Source organism: Capricornis sumatraensis, chromosome 3 (genome assembly GCF_032405125.1).
Source record: "Capricornis sumatraensis isolate serow.1 chromosome 3, serow.2, whole genome shotgun sequence".
Taxonomy (NCBI): Eukaryota; Metazoa; Chordata; class Mammalia; order Artiodactyla; family Bovidae; genus Capricornis; species Capricornis sumatraensis.
Window position 1 is genome coordinate 104,367,031 of NC_091071.1, and position 16,025 is coordinate 104,383,055.

General features: G+C 38.8%; 1 protein-coding gene across 1 annotated transcript in view; it reads right to left on the minus strand.

Moving 5' to 3' along the window:
* The window catches only part of THSD7B (thrombospondin type 1 domain containing 7B), a 910,123-nt gene that overhangs the window by 410,460 nt on the left and 483,638 nt on the right, over positions 1-16,025 (minus strand). The gene's annotated exons all lie outside the window — the stretch shown is intronic.

Consider the following 16,025-nt stretch of genomic DNA (forward strand, 5'->3'; position numbering starts at 1 on the left):
TTCTAATGGCTTCAACTGAACTGTGGTGTTGGAGAAGACTCTTGAGAGTCCCTTGGACTGCAAGGAGATCCAACCACTCCATCCTAAAGAGACCAGTCCTGGGTGTTCACTGGAAGGACTGATGTTGAAGTTGAAACTCCAATACTTTGGCCACCTCATGCGAAGAGCTGACTCATTTGAAAAGATCCTGATGCTGGAAAAGATTGAAAGTGGGAGGAGAAGGCGATGACAGAGGATCAGATGGTTGGATGGCATCATCAACTCAATGGACATAAGTTTGAGTAAACTCCGGGAGTTGGTGATAGACAGGGAGACCTGGCATGCTGCAGTCCATGGGGTCACAAAGAGTTGCAAAGAGCGATTGAACTGAACTGAACTGAACTGAATGGTTTCAATATATTTTCCCCACCACTTACTTATGTCTGTTCTTCCTATTTCTGCAAAGTGGTCTTATCTCCATGCTTAGAACCCTGAGCTATAAGACTACTTCTTTCCTTTGACAAATATTATGTGAAATCATTTATTCAATCTGTTTTCTCTCAATTCTTGGTTTTAAAACTGTGTTTTTTGGGGGAGTGGGGCTGTTTTTTGGTTGTTGTTGTTATTGTTATTGTTATTGCTTTCTTGTCTGCACTATTTGGCATGTGGAATCTTAGCTCCCCACCCAGGGATCAAATCCATGCCCAGTGTGTTGGAAGCTCAGAATCTTAATCACTGGACCATGAGGGAAGTCTCTAATTTTTTCTTTTTTTATTCTATGACTATTAATACTTTTCTAAGACTAGATCTGAATATTAAGATATATCCCCTTAGTTGTCAAATAATTTCTTCCCTCTTTATTTACATAATTATTTCTAAAACATTTGGCAGCACCATATACATATGTTCTGAAAAGTTCTATGCTGTGATATTTATGATAAAGTACCACATTTCTCAAAAACATAAAGATGTCAGTTGCTATTTTGTGAAAAGCAGATTCTGTGGACAAATAGATTTGGGAAAACCCTCTGCATATATATATATATATATATATATATATATATATATGTAATAGATCTCTTCACCACAGGCTTCAGTATGTTAATTCTGAGAAGTTCCAAGAGGAAGATTATTTGATCCATCACAGAACTCTTTTTTTAATGTAACCAATGAATCTCTCCACTCATTCCCACTCATTTACTTAAATAAACCCTATTTTTCAATATGTTCATTCTCCCTGATTTCTAAACATTCCCATCTTCCTATCTTTATAACAGGAAAGAAGGTTAACACATAACCAGCAACTATAAACCCTGGTAAAAAGAGCAAGAAACTGAAATTATTATTTCCATTGTAGAAGGGAAATCTGAGGCACAGATGGGTTAAGTGATTTGACCAAACCCATACAAATGTGACTGTCAAAACTGTTATTTGAGTCTTTCATATTTCAAAGCAAAGGAACAGTCTCCATGACACCACACCAGACCACCTCTAGGTCTTAGACTCTATTCTTTCTCTATGCTTTCACTTAGGGGGAAAAAAAAATGGCAACAACTACAACTTTTAAAAATGCAGGCCACTTTTCTGTAGTCTATATTTTTCACAAGAAATAACTATTCATGGTAAAGGTCATGATATAGAATCTAGATTTAATAGCTAACTTAGATGCAGTTTCAGCCTCCCCCAGAAATGTACTCTTTGCCAAAAAGTCTGGAATTTTCTAGTTAGCAAGCATGAGGTAACTTGTCCTGTGGGCTCTCTCTACCCCTTAATGACAAAACCTTTACCATTCCATTGCTGAGTAATGGAATATTCAGTTCAGTTCAGTCGCTCAGTCGTGTCCGAGTCTTTGAGACCCCGTGAATCACAGCACACCAGGCCTCCCTGTCCATCATCAACTCCAGGAGTTCACTCAGACTCACGTCCCTCGAGTCCGTGATGCCATCTCATCCTCGGTAGTCCCCTTCTCCTCCTGCCCCCAATCCCTCCCAGCATCAGAGTCTTTCCAATGAGTCAACTCTTCGCATGAGGTGGCCAAAGTACTGGAGTTTCAGCTTTAGCATCCTTCCTTCCGAAGAAATCCCAGGGCTGATCTCCTTCAGAATGGACTGGTTGGATCTCCTTGCAGTCCAAGGGACTCTCAAGAGTGTTCTCCAACACCACAGTTCAAAAGCATCAATTCTTCGGTGCTCAGCCTTCTTCACAGTTCAACTTTCACATCCATACATGACTACTGGAAAAACCATAGCCTTGACTAGATGGACCTTAGTCGGCAAAGTAATGTCTCTGCTTTTGAATATACTATCTAGGTTGCTCATAACTTTTCTTCTAGGGAGTAAGCATCTTTTAATTTCATGGCTGCAGTGACCATCTACAGTGATTTTGGAGCCCCAAAAAATAAAGTCTGACACTGTTTCCCCATCTATTTCCCATGAAGTGATGGGACCGGATGCCATGATCTTCATTTTCTGAATGTTGAGCTTTAAGCCAACTTTTTCACTCTCCTCTTTCACTTTCATCAAGAGGCTTTTTAGTTCCTCTTCACTTTCTGCCATAAGGGTGGAATATTACTTAGTCATAAATAAAAACTCAAAATAATGCCATTTGCAGCAACGTGGATGGACCTAGAGATTATCATACTGAGTGAAGTTAAGTCAGACACAGAAAAACAAATACCCTATATCACTTATCCATGGAATATAAAAAATAAATGTACAAAAGAACTTATTTATAAAACAGAAATAGAGTTACAGGTGTAGAAAACACAGAGGATGAGGTCAGGCATGACAAATTTGGAGACTGGGGTCTATATATACACACTACTGTATATAAAATAGATAACTAATAAGAATCTGCTGTATAGCACAGGAAACTCTACTCAGTATTCTGCGATGGCCTACATGGGAAACACATCTTTAAAGAAGAGTGGATATATGTATAACTGATTCACTTTGCTGTACACCTAAAACTAGCACAACATTGTAAATCAACCAGATTGCAATATTTTTTTTTAAGCACTCTCTCACACACATACACACGTACCCTTTGCCATTCTCTGGAACATGGGAGACCCTGGTTCAATCCCTGGGTCAGGAAGATCCCCTGGAGAAGGAAATGGCAACCCACTCCAGTATTCTTGCCTGGAGAATCTCATGGACAGAGGAGCCTTGTGGGCTACATATAGTCCATGGGATCACAAACAGTCGGACATGACTGAGCACGACTAACACCACACACTCAGACACCACCAAAGAAACCGGATAACCTGAAGATAATTCTTTTCTTTTCTTTTGTGCATAGCTCCCTTGACCCACCTTTCTTCCTACATAAACCTTCCATTTTGTACAACCCCTTAGAATGTCCTTCTAATTGCTGGATGGGATGCTGTTTGATTCAGGAATCATCTAAGAAAGCTAATTAGAGATTCAAATTTACTCAGCTGAGTTTTGTTTTTTAACAAATCGGTGGCAATGAGATCTGAAGTGAACTTCTGATGGCATCTGGGGGCAAGGAGAAACACAGGTGAGGCGCCCTGTGATCCTTTGAGTTCACTGCCTTTCTCCCATATCCAAGGACTATTGGTGAGTTCCTCTTGGTTGACCTCCACATTTTTGCTTTCTAGTTTTGGATCTGATTGGCTTTTCAGACAGTAATCCCCTGGGTGGAAAACCCTAGGCCTCTGGTTCTGGATTTCACACTGGGAATGGCTGAAGGTTTAGTCAATAATTCTTTGCTTGTGATCCTTCCACAGATTGCATGCTGGGAACTGCTGGCAGCTACAGTGCTCCACTTGTGTGGAATCAGTCCATGATCCTCATTTTCTGAGGTCTGCTGGGTTTTCCTCAGTCTAAAATTCCACGGGAATCGGTGGTGGTTACCTTGGAGTTAAACTGGGTCCAACTTAAGAACAGGACTGCCTCTGGAATCAGACTGTCTGGTTCAAGAACCAGACTGAGTCTGACATTGCTGGACTGGGTTCAGTGGGAAGCCTCTGGTAGGTATTAAACAAAGAAAAGTTATTGATGGGAGTATCCGAAATAACTGGAAGCTGATTAATGTGGCTCTGAGAAACCCAAAGGCCCAGATAAAAGAAATGGTGTATTTTACATCCAAAGAGTGTTACTTTCTGGCACAACTGCTTATTTTATGTTTAAGAATGATGGTTCTAGAAACTGAATATATTTAACAAAATGGCAAAGTTTTACTAAAAACCACCTAGAATTAAAAACGACCATTATGGGGGAATGTTCCAAATAAATAAAATCATTTTAAAAGTGCAATTAAAAGCAAAAATTATGAAGAAAATAAAAAATGAGGATTATGCAGAAGTCTCCAAATGTTTTCAAAATTCCAAAATAGCTTCATTGAATCATTGCAAAAGGCTACTGATAAATTAGAGATTAAAGGTGCCTGAAACGAAAATATGGTAAGACTGATATATACAGAGGTCCACAACCTTTTTGGTACCATGGACTGATTTGTGGAAGACAGTTATTCCATGCACTCAAAGGAGGGATAGTTTTGAGATAATTCAAGTGCATTATATTTACTGTGTACTTTATTTCTTTTATTATTGCATCAGGTTCATCTGAGATCATCAGGCATCAGATGCCGGAGGTTGGAGTCTCCTGATGACTGGCATCCTCTCCGTGGCTCCGCTCTATCCCCTTTCTCTATGGCCCCGCTCAATCCCCTTTTATTTGAGTACTCTACATTTTAAAATAGGGATACCTTGAGACTACAGGAGACTTTACTTAGACACCTTTCACTTCTAGGTCAAAGGTCAATTGAAAGGCCATAATTACTTTCCTAAACCCAAGGAGGATCCTCAAAAGGTTTTGTAAATGGATTACCTCCTGAAATCCATGAATAAATAAAAGGGTGAAAAATGGGAGTTCACAAGTCTGAAATTTGGTCATGACTATCAGTGCCTGCTAGGGTTTGTTTTGTTTTGTTTTTGTTTGTTTGTTTGTTTGTTTTGTTTTATTTTTTTAAGTCCTCCTCCTAAGCTAGGTGTACCAGGATGGAAAGAAACATTCCAATAATATGTGGACTGAGGATGTCAGTCCTTTTGCCAATCCTAAAAGTAAGTATTTATCTCAAAATACTCATAGATATCGGGACACTTGAAACAGAAATGTCCTGCAAATCTGGCTCCCAAAACTCCATGTCAGAAGAATCTTAGATACCTTCTCTTTGCCTTTGTGATATAGATTTTCTACACCCATCTCCTCTAGAACTTAAGAACCATTATTTGAAATGCAAATGGTTCTCATCAGAAGGGAAAACAGAAGACATTTGGAAATTGGGGTAATGAGAAGTCTCACAAATCTACAAGTCTCCTCAACAGATATTAAAAATTACAAGGTGTCTGAGTCTATGTGTCTGCCCATATGCCCATATGTATGTATGTTGTAGATAAGTGGTATTTTTCTACCCATAGATGTTGAAGTTGAAACTCTAATATTTTGGCCACCTGATGAGTAGAGCTGACTCATTTGAAAAGGCCCTGATGTTGGGAAAGATTGAAGGCAGGAGGAAAAGGGGATGACAGAGGATGAGATGGTTAGATGGCATCACCGACTCAATGGACATGAGTTTGGGTAAACTCCGGGAGTTGGTGATGAAAAGGGAGGCCTGGCATGCTGTGGTTAATGGGGTCACAAAGAGTTGGACACGACTGAGCAACTGAACTGAAGAGAGCATATCAAAATTAATCTGTAAAGGAACTCTACTTAATTGGGTTGAAGGTCAAGCACTTTAAGGACTGACTATTCTAAAAGTCTCATCAGAAATACAGAAACCAACCCAAATGATTATTTCAAGTTCATGTGATCTAAGATTATCTTTGGTAAATAAAAGCTAGTTTAACTTTGTTGGATTACTAAAACAGACATATCTTTGGAGCTATCAGCTTTAAATATAATACTTTTATTCTACATAGGCTTAAAATTTGTCAGGAAGAAACATAACTTCATATGATGAAGTTTTCGTAGGTAATCTAAACCTAATTTGTGGGAGCAAATGACTCAGATAGATGCAGTGTAATTTGGATAAGAGATACAGAAAAACATTTTAGCAATAATTACGTTTTATAGTATATGTACTTATAAATAGCTTCTATAATTCTTTTTGGTATCTTAGAGCTTTGCTAAGTTAAGTTAAATGATGAGAATTCATTGAATATCTAGAGTATTTCCAAATAAGAAAAAAAAATATGGAAACATTAACAAACATAGGTTTATCTACTTTGGGCTTCTTATTACAAAGATACTAAAGATAAATTTGATTCTACCAGTAAACATGTTTAGCGTCATGATGAGAAATTTCCATGTCTCTAGAGATTATAAAAATATTTATTATTTTTTTAATGTAACAGTTGTTTTAAAAAATAGTCATTTAAAAGAGAGCCCATGATTTTTTATTTCCTAAATTTTCACTAAAAATTAAAGTTTCTAAAGGATTAGGAATTCAAATGTAATTAAAAATTGTAAAAACTAAAAACTGAAAAAAAAAAAAAGGAAACCTTTCCTTATGCAAGAAAAGTAGGATGTGTTTTTGACTAAAAAAAAGATGAGAAATAAAGATGCATTTGTGTTCAGGGAAATTAGAGTAATTTTGTCTAAACTAGAACTTCTGGGTATAAAGAATAAATCAAAAGTATATAAAAAGCTCCAAAAGTATGTATAAAAGGTTGAAGAAAGAAAGATAATTTTTCCTTGTGTAATCAGGCAGGCAAAAATTAAACTATTATAAAGGTTTATCTTTTAATTATGCTTTAATATTAGTGTACTTATACAAAACTAAAACTTAATTTCTTTCAATTGCTAAATAGATAACTTGTTTCATATTGATCTGTGATCCCATTTAGTCAAGTGTTCAAACCTTTTGATATCTTTGATGTGTGTGCTATATGCATGCTAAGTCGCTTCAGTCATGTCTGACTCCTTGTGAGCCTATGGACTGTAGCCCACCAGACTCCTCTGTCCATTGGATTCTCCATGCCAAGAATACTGGAGTGGGTTGCCATGGCCTCCTCCAGGGGATCTTCCCAACCCAGGGATGGAAGTTGTATCTCTTATGTCTCCTGCACTGCCAGATGGGTTCTTTACCACTAGCGTCACCTGGGAAGCCCGGATGTCTTTGACAAACCCCAAATCAAATTCTAAAAATAAAGTCTTTATGACCTGGAAGCAACTGTGGGATTTTTCCAGAGAACCCCTGGAACATTCCAAACTATTTGCCAAGCTAATTAGACTTACTTGATATTCAATATGTTAAATCACATGGGAAACACAGTCAAATAAGAAGCTGTGACATGGTGTCTATTTAGGAATACATGAAATTATGTGGAAATCCTAGAAGTTTGATATGCCCTGCCATAAACTCTTGCCTGTCATCAAAATTGATGCTAACACTAAGAGGAAAAAATGAACCTGAGAACTGTGTGTGTGTGTGTGCAGGGCGGGGGGGGGGTGCCCTCACTGACTTTCATATTAAAGCAGCAGCAACAGAATCTGTAACGATCATGGCACAGCTGGATAAAGTCCATTCTGCTTCTGCAAAAAATGACCTCTCATTACCAAACGTTTGCCATCCTGATGTCCTTGTGACATGGCAACCCTCTGCTCTTGAATCAGAGAAATTAAGATGAGTAAACAATAACCATAAGTGAGACAAACAGTTCCAACTATGAGAAACCCAAGACAACCACCTAGTTAGTTCTTCCTGACCCCCTGGTAAACCCCATTTTTAGGTCTTCGCATTTCTTCATCTATCATAGTACATTTAAGCAAAACCATTTTCATCCTTAGAGGTCTCAAATATCCTCTCTGGGGACCCTTTGAACATCTATAGCAGAAACTTGTTCAACTGTCACTTAGTGTGAGTTTTCAGTGTGTTCTTACTGTATGTATGTGTGTTCTCTAAATAGGTTGAAGCCATCCCCTGTCACAAGGCTGGTGCCCTCACAGTGGCAAAGAAAGCATTCGAAAGTGTGTTTTTCGATTGGGATACAACTTGCACTATCTCCAGTGATCAAGGTACCACTTCACTGGGCAAATCATATCAGCCTTAATGAAAACCTGGCAAACTTCTGGGAATTATCACCGCCCTGTCACCCTCAATCACCAGGCAAGATGGAGAGAACTAATGGAAAAACTGACTGCAAGCAGGACAAGTAGAGTTACACGAAACCACTAAACCATGGAGGATGCTCTAACGTTTCATTTTTCCAGATTTAAGGAGACCTTTTCTCCTAAGCTATTTATGACTTACTTGAACCTGGTAAATTATGCTTACAATGATGAAACACTGATGTTTTCTTCCTACCTGATCTCTCCAAAATTCAGAAATTTTCAGCGAGTATCAGTTTAGTAAGAATCTGTTCTCCTTGTAATAGGGCACAATTAGAAAGACTAGCTATATCCCCATCACTTTGACTGCAATGTCATCTTTGAGAGAGTTGTAAATAGACTTACATATGACCATAGAGCTTTAAGCAACTGCTTGGAAAAATCAGCCTGGTACTTGGCTTATAAGGTTTCAGCAAAGCTGTCTTAAAAGATAATTTTTATGATCAATCATTATTCTTGCTTCACTTATATCAATGATTAGGCAGCAACATGGAAACTTGCATTACCATATGTAAAATAGATATCTGGTGGGAATTTGCTGTAAGACTCAGGGAACTCAAACCAGGGCTCTGTCACAACCTAAAGGGATGAGATAGGAGGAAGATGGGAGGGAGGCTCAAGAGGAAGGGGATACCTATAGATATGTATACCTATGGCTGATTCATGTTGGATGTTTGGCAAAAACCCATACAATTCTGTAAAGCAATTATCCTTCAATTAAAAATAAGTAATAATAAAAAAATAAGCAGGCTAAGTTATATATAAGCAAATAAGTTTCATTGTTATTATATTTGGTAAAAAATGGAAGTAATTGTAGAGAGAAAAACTATGTTTCCAACTTTGCAAATATTAGATTCTAGCCCTGTTAATTATCTTTGGGGTTTTGTTAGATACCTGTGAACTTGGATCTTGAACTGTTCTAGCTTCCTCAAATATCTGGCTACAACTCACCAAACTAATGTTTCCAATCTTCTCCCACCCTTCTGATCTGGAAGGGAGCTTAAAGACAGCCCTAAAGCCCCACTGGAAAGGACCTCACCATGAACTCCTGACCACTGACATTGCTGCAAAACTAGAACATACTGACACACATCTCACAGTTCAGGAGGACTCCACCTGACACCTGGTCTTATGCAAATGCTGGAGACCACTGACTCAAGGAAGGGAAGTAGCTGACATCAACGTAGGTAGACTGCTTCAGTTCAAGATGCCAGATCAACACCTCCTCCTTTAGCTAAACATGAAAACCTTCCTTCCTTTTTTTTTTTTTCTTCACATTTTCATTGGCCTGGGAAGATAATGCTGTCATTTCTGTAAGGCATTGTACAAGGGTGTGAGGAAGCAACCTCTAGAATTTAAGATGACTCTACTGCAGGCTAGGACATTGTCTTCCAATGTGTGCTAAAAATCTGATTGACTCCTGACTTGAATGGGTAAACACAACAGTCCTTGTGAATGAAGCCATTCATTATACTTCCAAACAGGAATGAATTGTGCACTGGTAAGTCCTGTGTTTGTGGTAGTAATCATTCTCCTTATTCTCCTTAGGCCTATCAATGCCTAGATGGCTGCTCCCATCTTAGGCTACCTAACTATGCTCCCAAGGGCTCAAGGAAGGACCCACCAGGAGGCATTCAAGATTCAGGAACTGATTCCTCTAGCAGGACTCCAATTCCCTGGTTAAGTGAAAGTGAAAGTGAAGTCGCTCAGTCCTGTCTGACTCTTTGCAACCCCATGGACTATAGCCTACCAGATTCCTCCATCCATGGGATTTTCCAGGCAAGAGTACTGGAGTGGGTTGCCATTTCCTTCTACCTGGTTAAGAGTTAATAACAAATGAGATTATGATCAGGAACATTTCTTTAACTCTTAGAGACACTGCAGATTCCATTATGAAGATATTCAGTTTAGTTCAGTCACTCAGTCGTGTCCAACTCTTTGCGACCCCATGAATCGCAGCACGCCAGGCATCCCTGTTCATCATCAACTTCCGGAGTTCACTCAGACTCATGTCCATTGAGTCCATGATGCCATCCAGCCATCTCATCTTCTGTCGTCCCCTTCTCCTCCTGCCCCCAATCCCTCCCAGCATCAGAGTCTTTTCCAATGAGTCAACTCTTCGCATGAGGTGGCCAAAGTACTGGAGTTTCAGCTTTAGCATCATTCCTTCCAAAGAAATCCCAGGGCTGATCTCCTTCATAAGGGACTGGTTGGATTTCCTTGCAGTCCAAGGGACTCTCAAGAGTCTTCTCCAACACCACAGTGCAAAAGCATCAATTCTTTGGTGCTCAGCCTTCTTCACAGTCCAACTCTCACATCCATACATGACCACTAGAAAAACCATAGCCTTGACTAGACAGACCATAGTCGGCAAAGTAATGTCTCTGCTTTTGAATATGCTATCTAGGTTGGTCATAACTTTTCTTCCAAGGAGTTAGCGTCTTTTAATTTCATGGCTGCAATCACCATCTGCAGTGATTTTGGAGCCCAAAAAAATAAAGTCTGACACTGTTTCTACTGTTTCTCCATCTATTTCCCATGAAGTGATGGGACCTGATGCCATGATCTTCGTTTTCTGAATGTTGAGCTTTAAGCCAACTTTTTCACTCTCCACTTTCACTTTCATCAAGAGGCTTTTTAGTTCCTCTTCACTTTCTGCCATAAGGGTGGTATCATCTGCATATCTGAGGTTATTGATATTTCTCCCAGCAATCTTGATTCCAGCTTGTGTTTCTTCCAGTCCAGCGTTTCTCACGATGTACTCTGCATATAAGTTAAATAAGCAGGGTGACAATATACAGCCTTGACGTACTCCTTTTCCTATTTGGAACCAGTCTGTTGTTCCATGTCCAGTTCTAACTGTTGCTTCCTGACCTGCATATAGACTTCTCAAGAAGGAGGTCAGGTGGTCTGGTATTAGCTTCCTCCAAAAAAACTATTGGACTCTGAGGCCAAGCTTGTTTTTGATAATAGGATAGCTCTTGAGCATTCTTGGGCTGAGCAAAAAGGTGCCTGTGCTGTGTTATACTTGCTGTACCTGGATTGACACTTCTGGGGAAGCTGAAACTCAAGTATGTAAGATCAATGAGTAAGCCACTTAGCTTAAAAGTGTGACTCCTTCAAAGGGTTCCTTTGAGTGGTTTGGGTCTTGGAGACCAGGGCTCTGAAATGCACTGGAAACACTAGAAATTATCCTGTTTTTAAGAATAATAATATCCCTGGTGCACTGTATCCTCTCATGAGTTTCAAATGCATGTTCGCAGCCACTGACCAGGAGGAACACGATCTCCCTAAGAGCAAAACATCAGAAAAGAAGCAATGAGAATAACCAACTTGAAAGTTGTGGATCTGAAGTTGTGACCTGTGAATAACACTATGGTTCAGCAAAAACATCATGATCATGACCTATGATTACCATATCAAAGGTCAATAATGCAGTAGCTGAGACTAACATTAAGGCCTTAAATTTTTATTGTCTTGCTCATTTAGGCTAACAATCTGATCAGTTCAGTCAGTTCAGTCACTAAAGGGGGCTAATTATTAAAGAGAAAAACAGAGGGCCAAAATGGCGTTACTTGTGCTAAAGCCCATGATGGCAAATCTAGATTTAATACCTAACACAATTGAACTTTTGACCTTTTCCAGCAAAGTACCAGGCTAGAATTGTCTGGTCTACACGCATCAGGTAATCTGCCACATAAGGCCTCTGTAACCCCAGAGGAAGAAGAAATCTGCATAATACAGCTCTAACATCCCTTCTCCCCCACAAAATGGAAGTCCTGGCCTCAAAATCCTTTCTTTTCTTTTGTTAATAGCTCCCTTGCCTCATCCTCCTTCCTGTATAAATCTTCCAATTTGTACAACTCCTTGGAGCACCCTGCTATTTGCTAGATGGGCTGCTGCCTGATTCATGAATCACCTAATAAAGACAATTACATCTTCAAATCTACTAGGTTAAACTTTTTTTTTTTAAACAATACTCAAATATTGTGTATCTCTCTCCTCTCTCTCCTTCTTCCCATTTTTATGTTGGTATTTATGTCACTTATGTCAACTTTTTGTGATGATACTGTTTTCATTGGACATTTTAAAACCATTGAATCTTTTAAAGTCCTCATTTTCCTTTACTCTGTATATAAATGAAGCTTCCCCGGTGGCTCAGACAGTAAAGAATCTGCCTGCAATGTGGGAGACCTGGGTTCAGTACCTGGATTGGGAAGGTCCCCTGGAGGAGAACATGGCAACCCACTCTAGTACTCTTGCCTGGAGAATCCCCATGGATAGAGGAGCCTGACGGGCTACAGTCAATGAGGTTGCAAAGAGTTGGACACGACTGAGTGACTAAGCACAGTACAACACTGTGTATAACTGTAGCTATACATTCTTATTTTTCCATAAAATTCCTTTTATGTATATTCCCTCTGATCCATTCCCAAAGTTACTACTGTGGTATAGGCTTTCAAAACCCTTTGTGGTGTAATTACAAAGCCTTGGTTGATCCCAACCTGGCCTTCTTGCTTTGAGTTTCTCCTTTCAGGATCTTGTTATGAGGTTGATCATCCTTAAACCTACTGAGTTTAATTGACTATAATAGAGTTTTAGTTATCGTTCTTCACAGCTTCCCAGATGGCTCAGTGGTTAAAAGAATCCATCTGCACCCAGGAGACACAAGAGACATGGGTTCAATCCCTGGATCGGGAAGATCCTCTGGAGGAGGAAATGACAACCCACTCTAGTATTCTTACCTAAAGAAAATCCCATAGACAGAGAAGCCTGGCAGCTGCAGTCCATAGGGTCAAACAGAGTCAGACAGGACTGAAGCAACTGAGCACACACACACGCATGCATCTGGGTTAAAAGACTGCTTTGTGTCTCCCCATGTGAATCCTTCAAAATGTGATTGGCCTAAAAAAAAGTCACTTGTTCTATAACTTTTGAAACTATAGTCAATCCTTGGTGTATGAGAGGCTTTGGTTCCAGGAGCCCCACTTAGATACCAAAATCCACTAATGCTCAAGTCCCTTATATAAAATGATCCTCTGTATCCACTGATCAAACCAATGCCTAATCTGTGGATTCAGCCAGTCACAAATGAAGACTTGATCCACAGTTGCTTGAATCCTTAAATATGAAACCCATGAATATGGAGAGCTACCTTTATGCTTATTGAAAAGTATCTGTATGGAAGTGGACCTGTACATTTTAAACCCATCTTATTCAAGAGTCAACCATATTCAAATCCAGAGCAGAGGTTTGTCTGAGTTTCGTAGCTCTTCTGTTAGTTTTTTGAGCCTTTTATGTAAGTGAGGGCTGTCTCCTCTTGCTGCTACTAGAGGAATGCTGAGGTTTCTGTCTCCTTTAGAAATGCAAATAAAAATGTAAACTTAACCTCCTTCTGATACAACCCCAAAATATCTGCTGGGCTAAATAGAAATGAACACCTTGACCTTAGTAACCTGAGAGCTTAGGGAGGCCTGGAGATTCATATCTATTTGAAGATACTGAATTCTGGTCCTGAACGAGAGAAGCATAATCCTATTACATTCACACAGCTTGCAGTAGACTTTGAAATTCATATTAACATTCCTGAAGGGAAGATAGTTCTGTAACTAAGAGCCGTGCAAGTCATAAGAGAAAATTATTGCTCCTGGTTTAGCAAATAACTGTATTCCTCAAAGGGAAAAAAAAAATCCCTTCCCACCCTCCACTCATTCCATCAGGGAAAAATACCTGCTGGTGATATGGGTGGGGTGGAGGTGGACAGAGGGGTTACTTTGTGCTTTGCATCATAGCTTATTATGTTAAAAATAGAGAGGCAGGCATGAGACAACATCTCTGAATTTTAGTTCACATTACGTTAACTAAAGCATCATGCCCATGCCTTAGGTCACTCACCTCCTTTAATATTTATTTCTAATTTATTGCCAATTTTTTAAAAAATGTGCATATCTTACCTGCAGGAACCATGAAAGCCACATAGCTAATCCTACCCTAAAACATGCAAAGAAATGAAAAATAACCACTCAGAATCATTATTCACTTATTAAAATGCAATCTTTGCTACAAGTCCCACATTTTACTCTCTAAACCAATGCCTACGGTGTTACAAAATCTGTTCTTTTGTTAAAATTCAAGACATTTTCACTTAGAGAGCTGCCTTACATTGTCAATTTAATTTCTACACTCTAACCTGATTTTTTTTTATTTACATACTTTTATAAATTATATTTAAAAGAGATTTTTTAAGTTTCTTAGAATCTTTATAATAAATTGTTTCTGTATCAGGTGATGATTAGTAAGACAAATTAACAAAGAACATCATGTCCTCCAACTGTTTATTCTGATGTTGAAATCAGAACTGAAGTTACAAATTCCTCCAAGAATGATCTTTGACACAAAGAATCCTGGGGTTGGATAATTTATTGTCTATCAGATGAACTCACAGGTACCAAAAAATGAAAATATGAGTTTTTGAAAATAGTGTTTCTCTTTGTCTAGACTGGAAACTCTAGTTGATATGGGGTCACAAGCAGTATCAAGTACTTCCTTCTTGAAATAGACAGGAAAGATATTACCAAATATCTTTAATCATTTAAGAAACAATTACATCTGTGGACCGAGTTCTGGAGGTAGCTAGTTACTCCTGACTCTCTCCTGGAAAAGCCCACAGTTCATAGCTAATGTAGCTCATTTTTGTTCAAGTTTTGAAGCTAAATGGAAGAAGTTATCTTCCCCCTCTCTCTCCTTCACCAGACATAAAAATAGAGATGACAGTGACAGTCTTTGTTTTTGACTATTGTTCAGTCATAAATTCTGTATATTTGTTTTCTTCTCTGAATCCACTGAAACAATTTCTTGCTATGATCTATGTAAATGAATATGACAAAAAATAAATCTGTGCAACTTATATGACTAAGGACTATGACTGCCTCCACCTGGAGATTAAAAAGTCCAATCATTCAGAGATATTCTCTTAAACTTTTAAAATGAAAGGATATTAGCAAACTTAACTTAATCCTCATGTGTATCTGTGTGGATATATGTGTGAGCACTCAATCATGTCTGACTCTTTGTGACTCCATGGACTGTAGAAAGGCCCTTCTGTCAAATGGGATTCTCCAGGCAAGAATATGGGAGTGGGTTGCCATTTCCTTCTCCAGGGTATCTTCCCAACCCAGGGATGGAATCCTCGTCTCCTGCGTCTCCTGAGTCTCCTGAATTGGCAGGGGGGTTCTTTATCACAAAGCCACTAAGGAAGCCCTAACGTCATCCTACCTATTCTAACTCTCTGACTTTTAAAAATAAAAGTAACCCAGAGCTTATACTGAAAGTGGATTACTTTGCCCAAGTTGTTGTTGTTGTTTTCTGGAAGAGCACCTTTTAAAAAAGTAAAAATCTTTATTTTAATTGGAGGATAATTATAGTATTGTGATGGTTTTGCCACACATCAACATGAACTGGCCATAGGCATACATATGTATCCGCCCTCCTTAACCCTCCTCCCACCTCCCTCTTCACCCCATCCCTCCAGGTTGTCACAGAGCACAGGCTTTGGGTGCCCTGCATTATACATCATAACTTTGAAAGAGAACCCTTTATTAAAAGTACAGATTGCCAGCTATAAAATAAGTCAGGGGGTTGTAATGTACACATAGGGAATGTAACAACTTTGTATGGTGATGGATGATAACCGATCTCTTTGCTGAAATCATTTCACAATGAATAGTGAATAAAATTAATGAATAAAAATATCAAAACACTATGTTGTACACGAGACTAATATAATATTGTATGTTTATTATAACTCAATTTAAAAAACATAACAAGATCCTCTGAACAAAAAGGAAAAAGTCTATGGTGATAAATACCAATTTAAGGAAGAACAAAAAGATTTGATAGAAGATTAGAGAT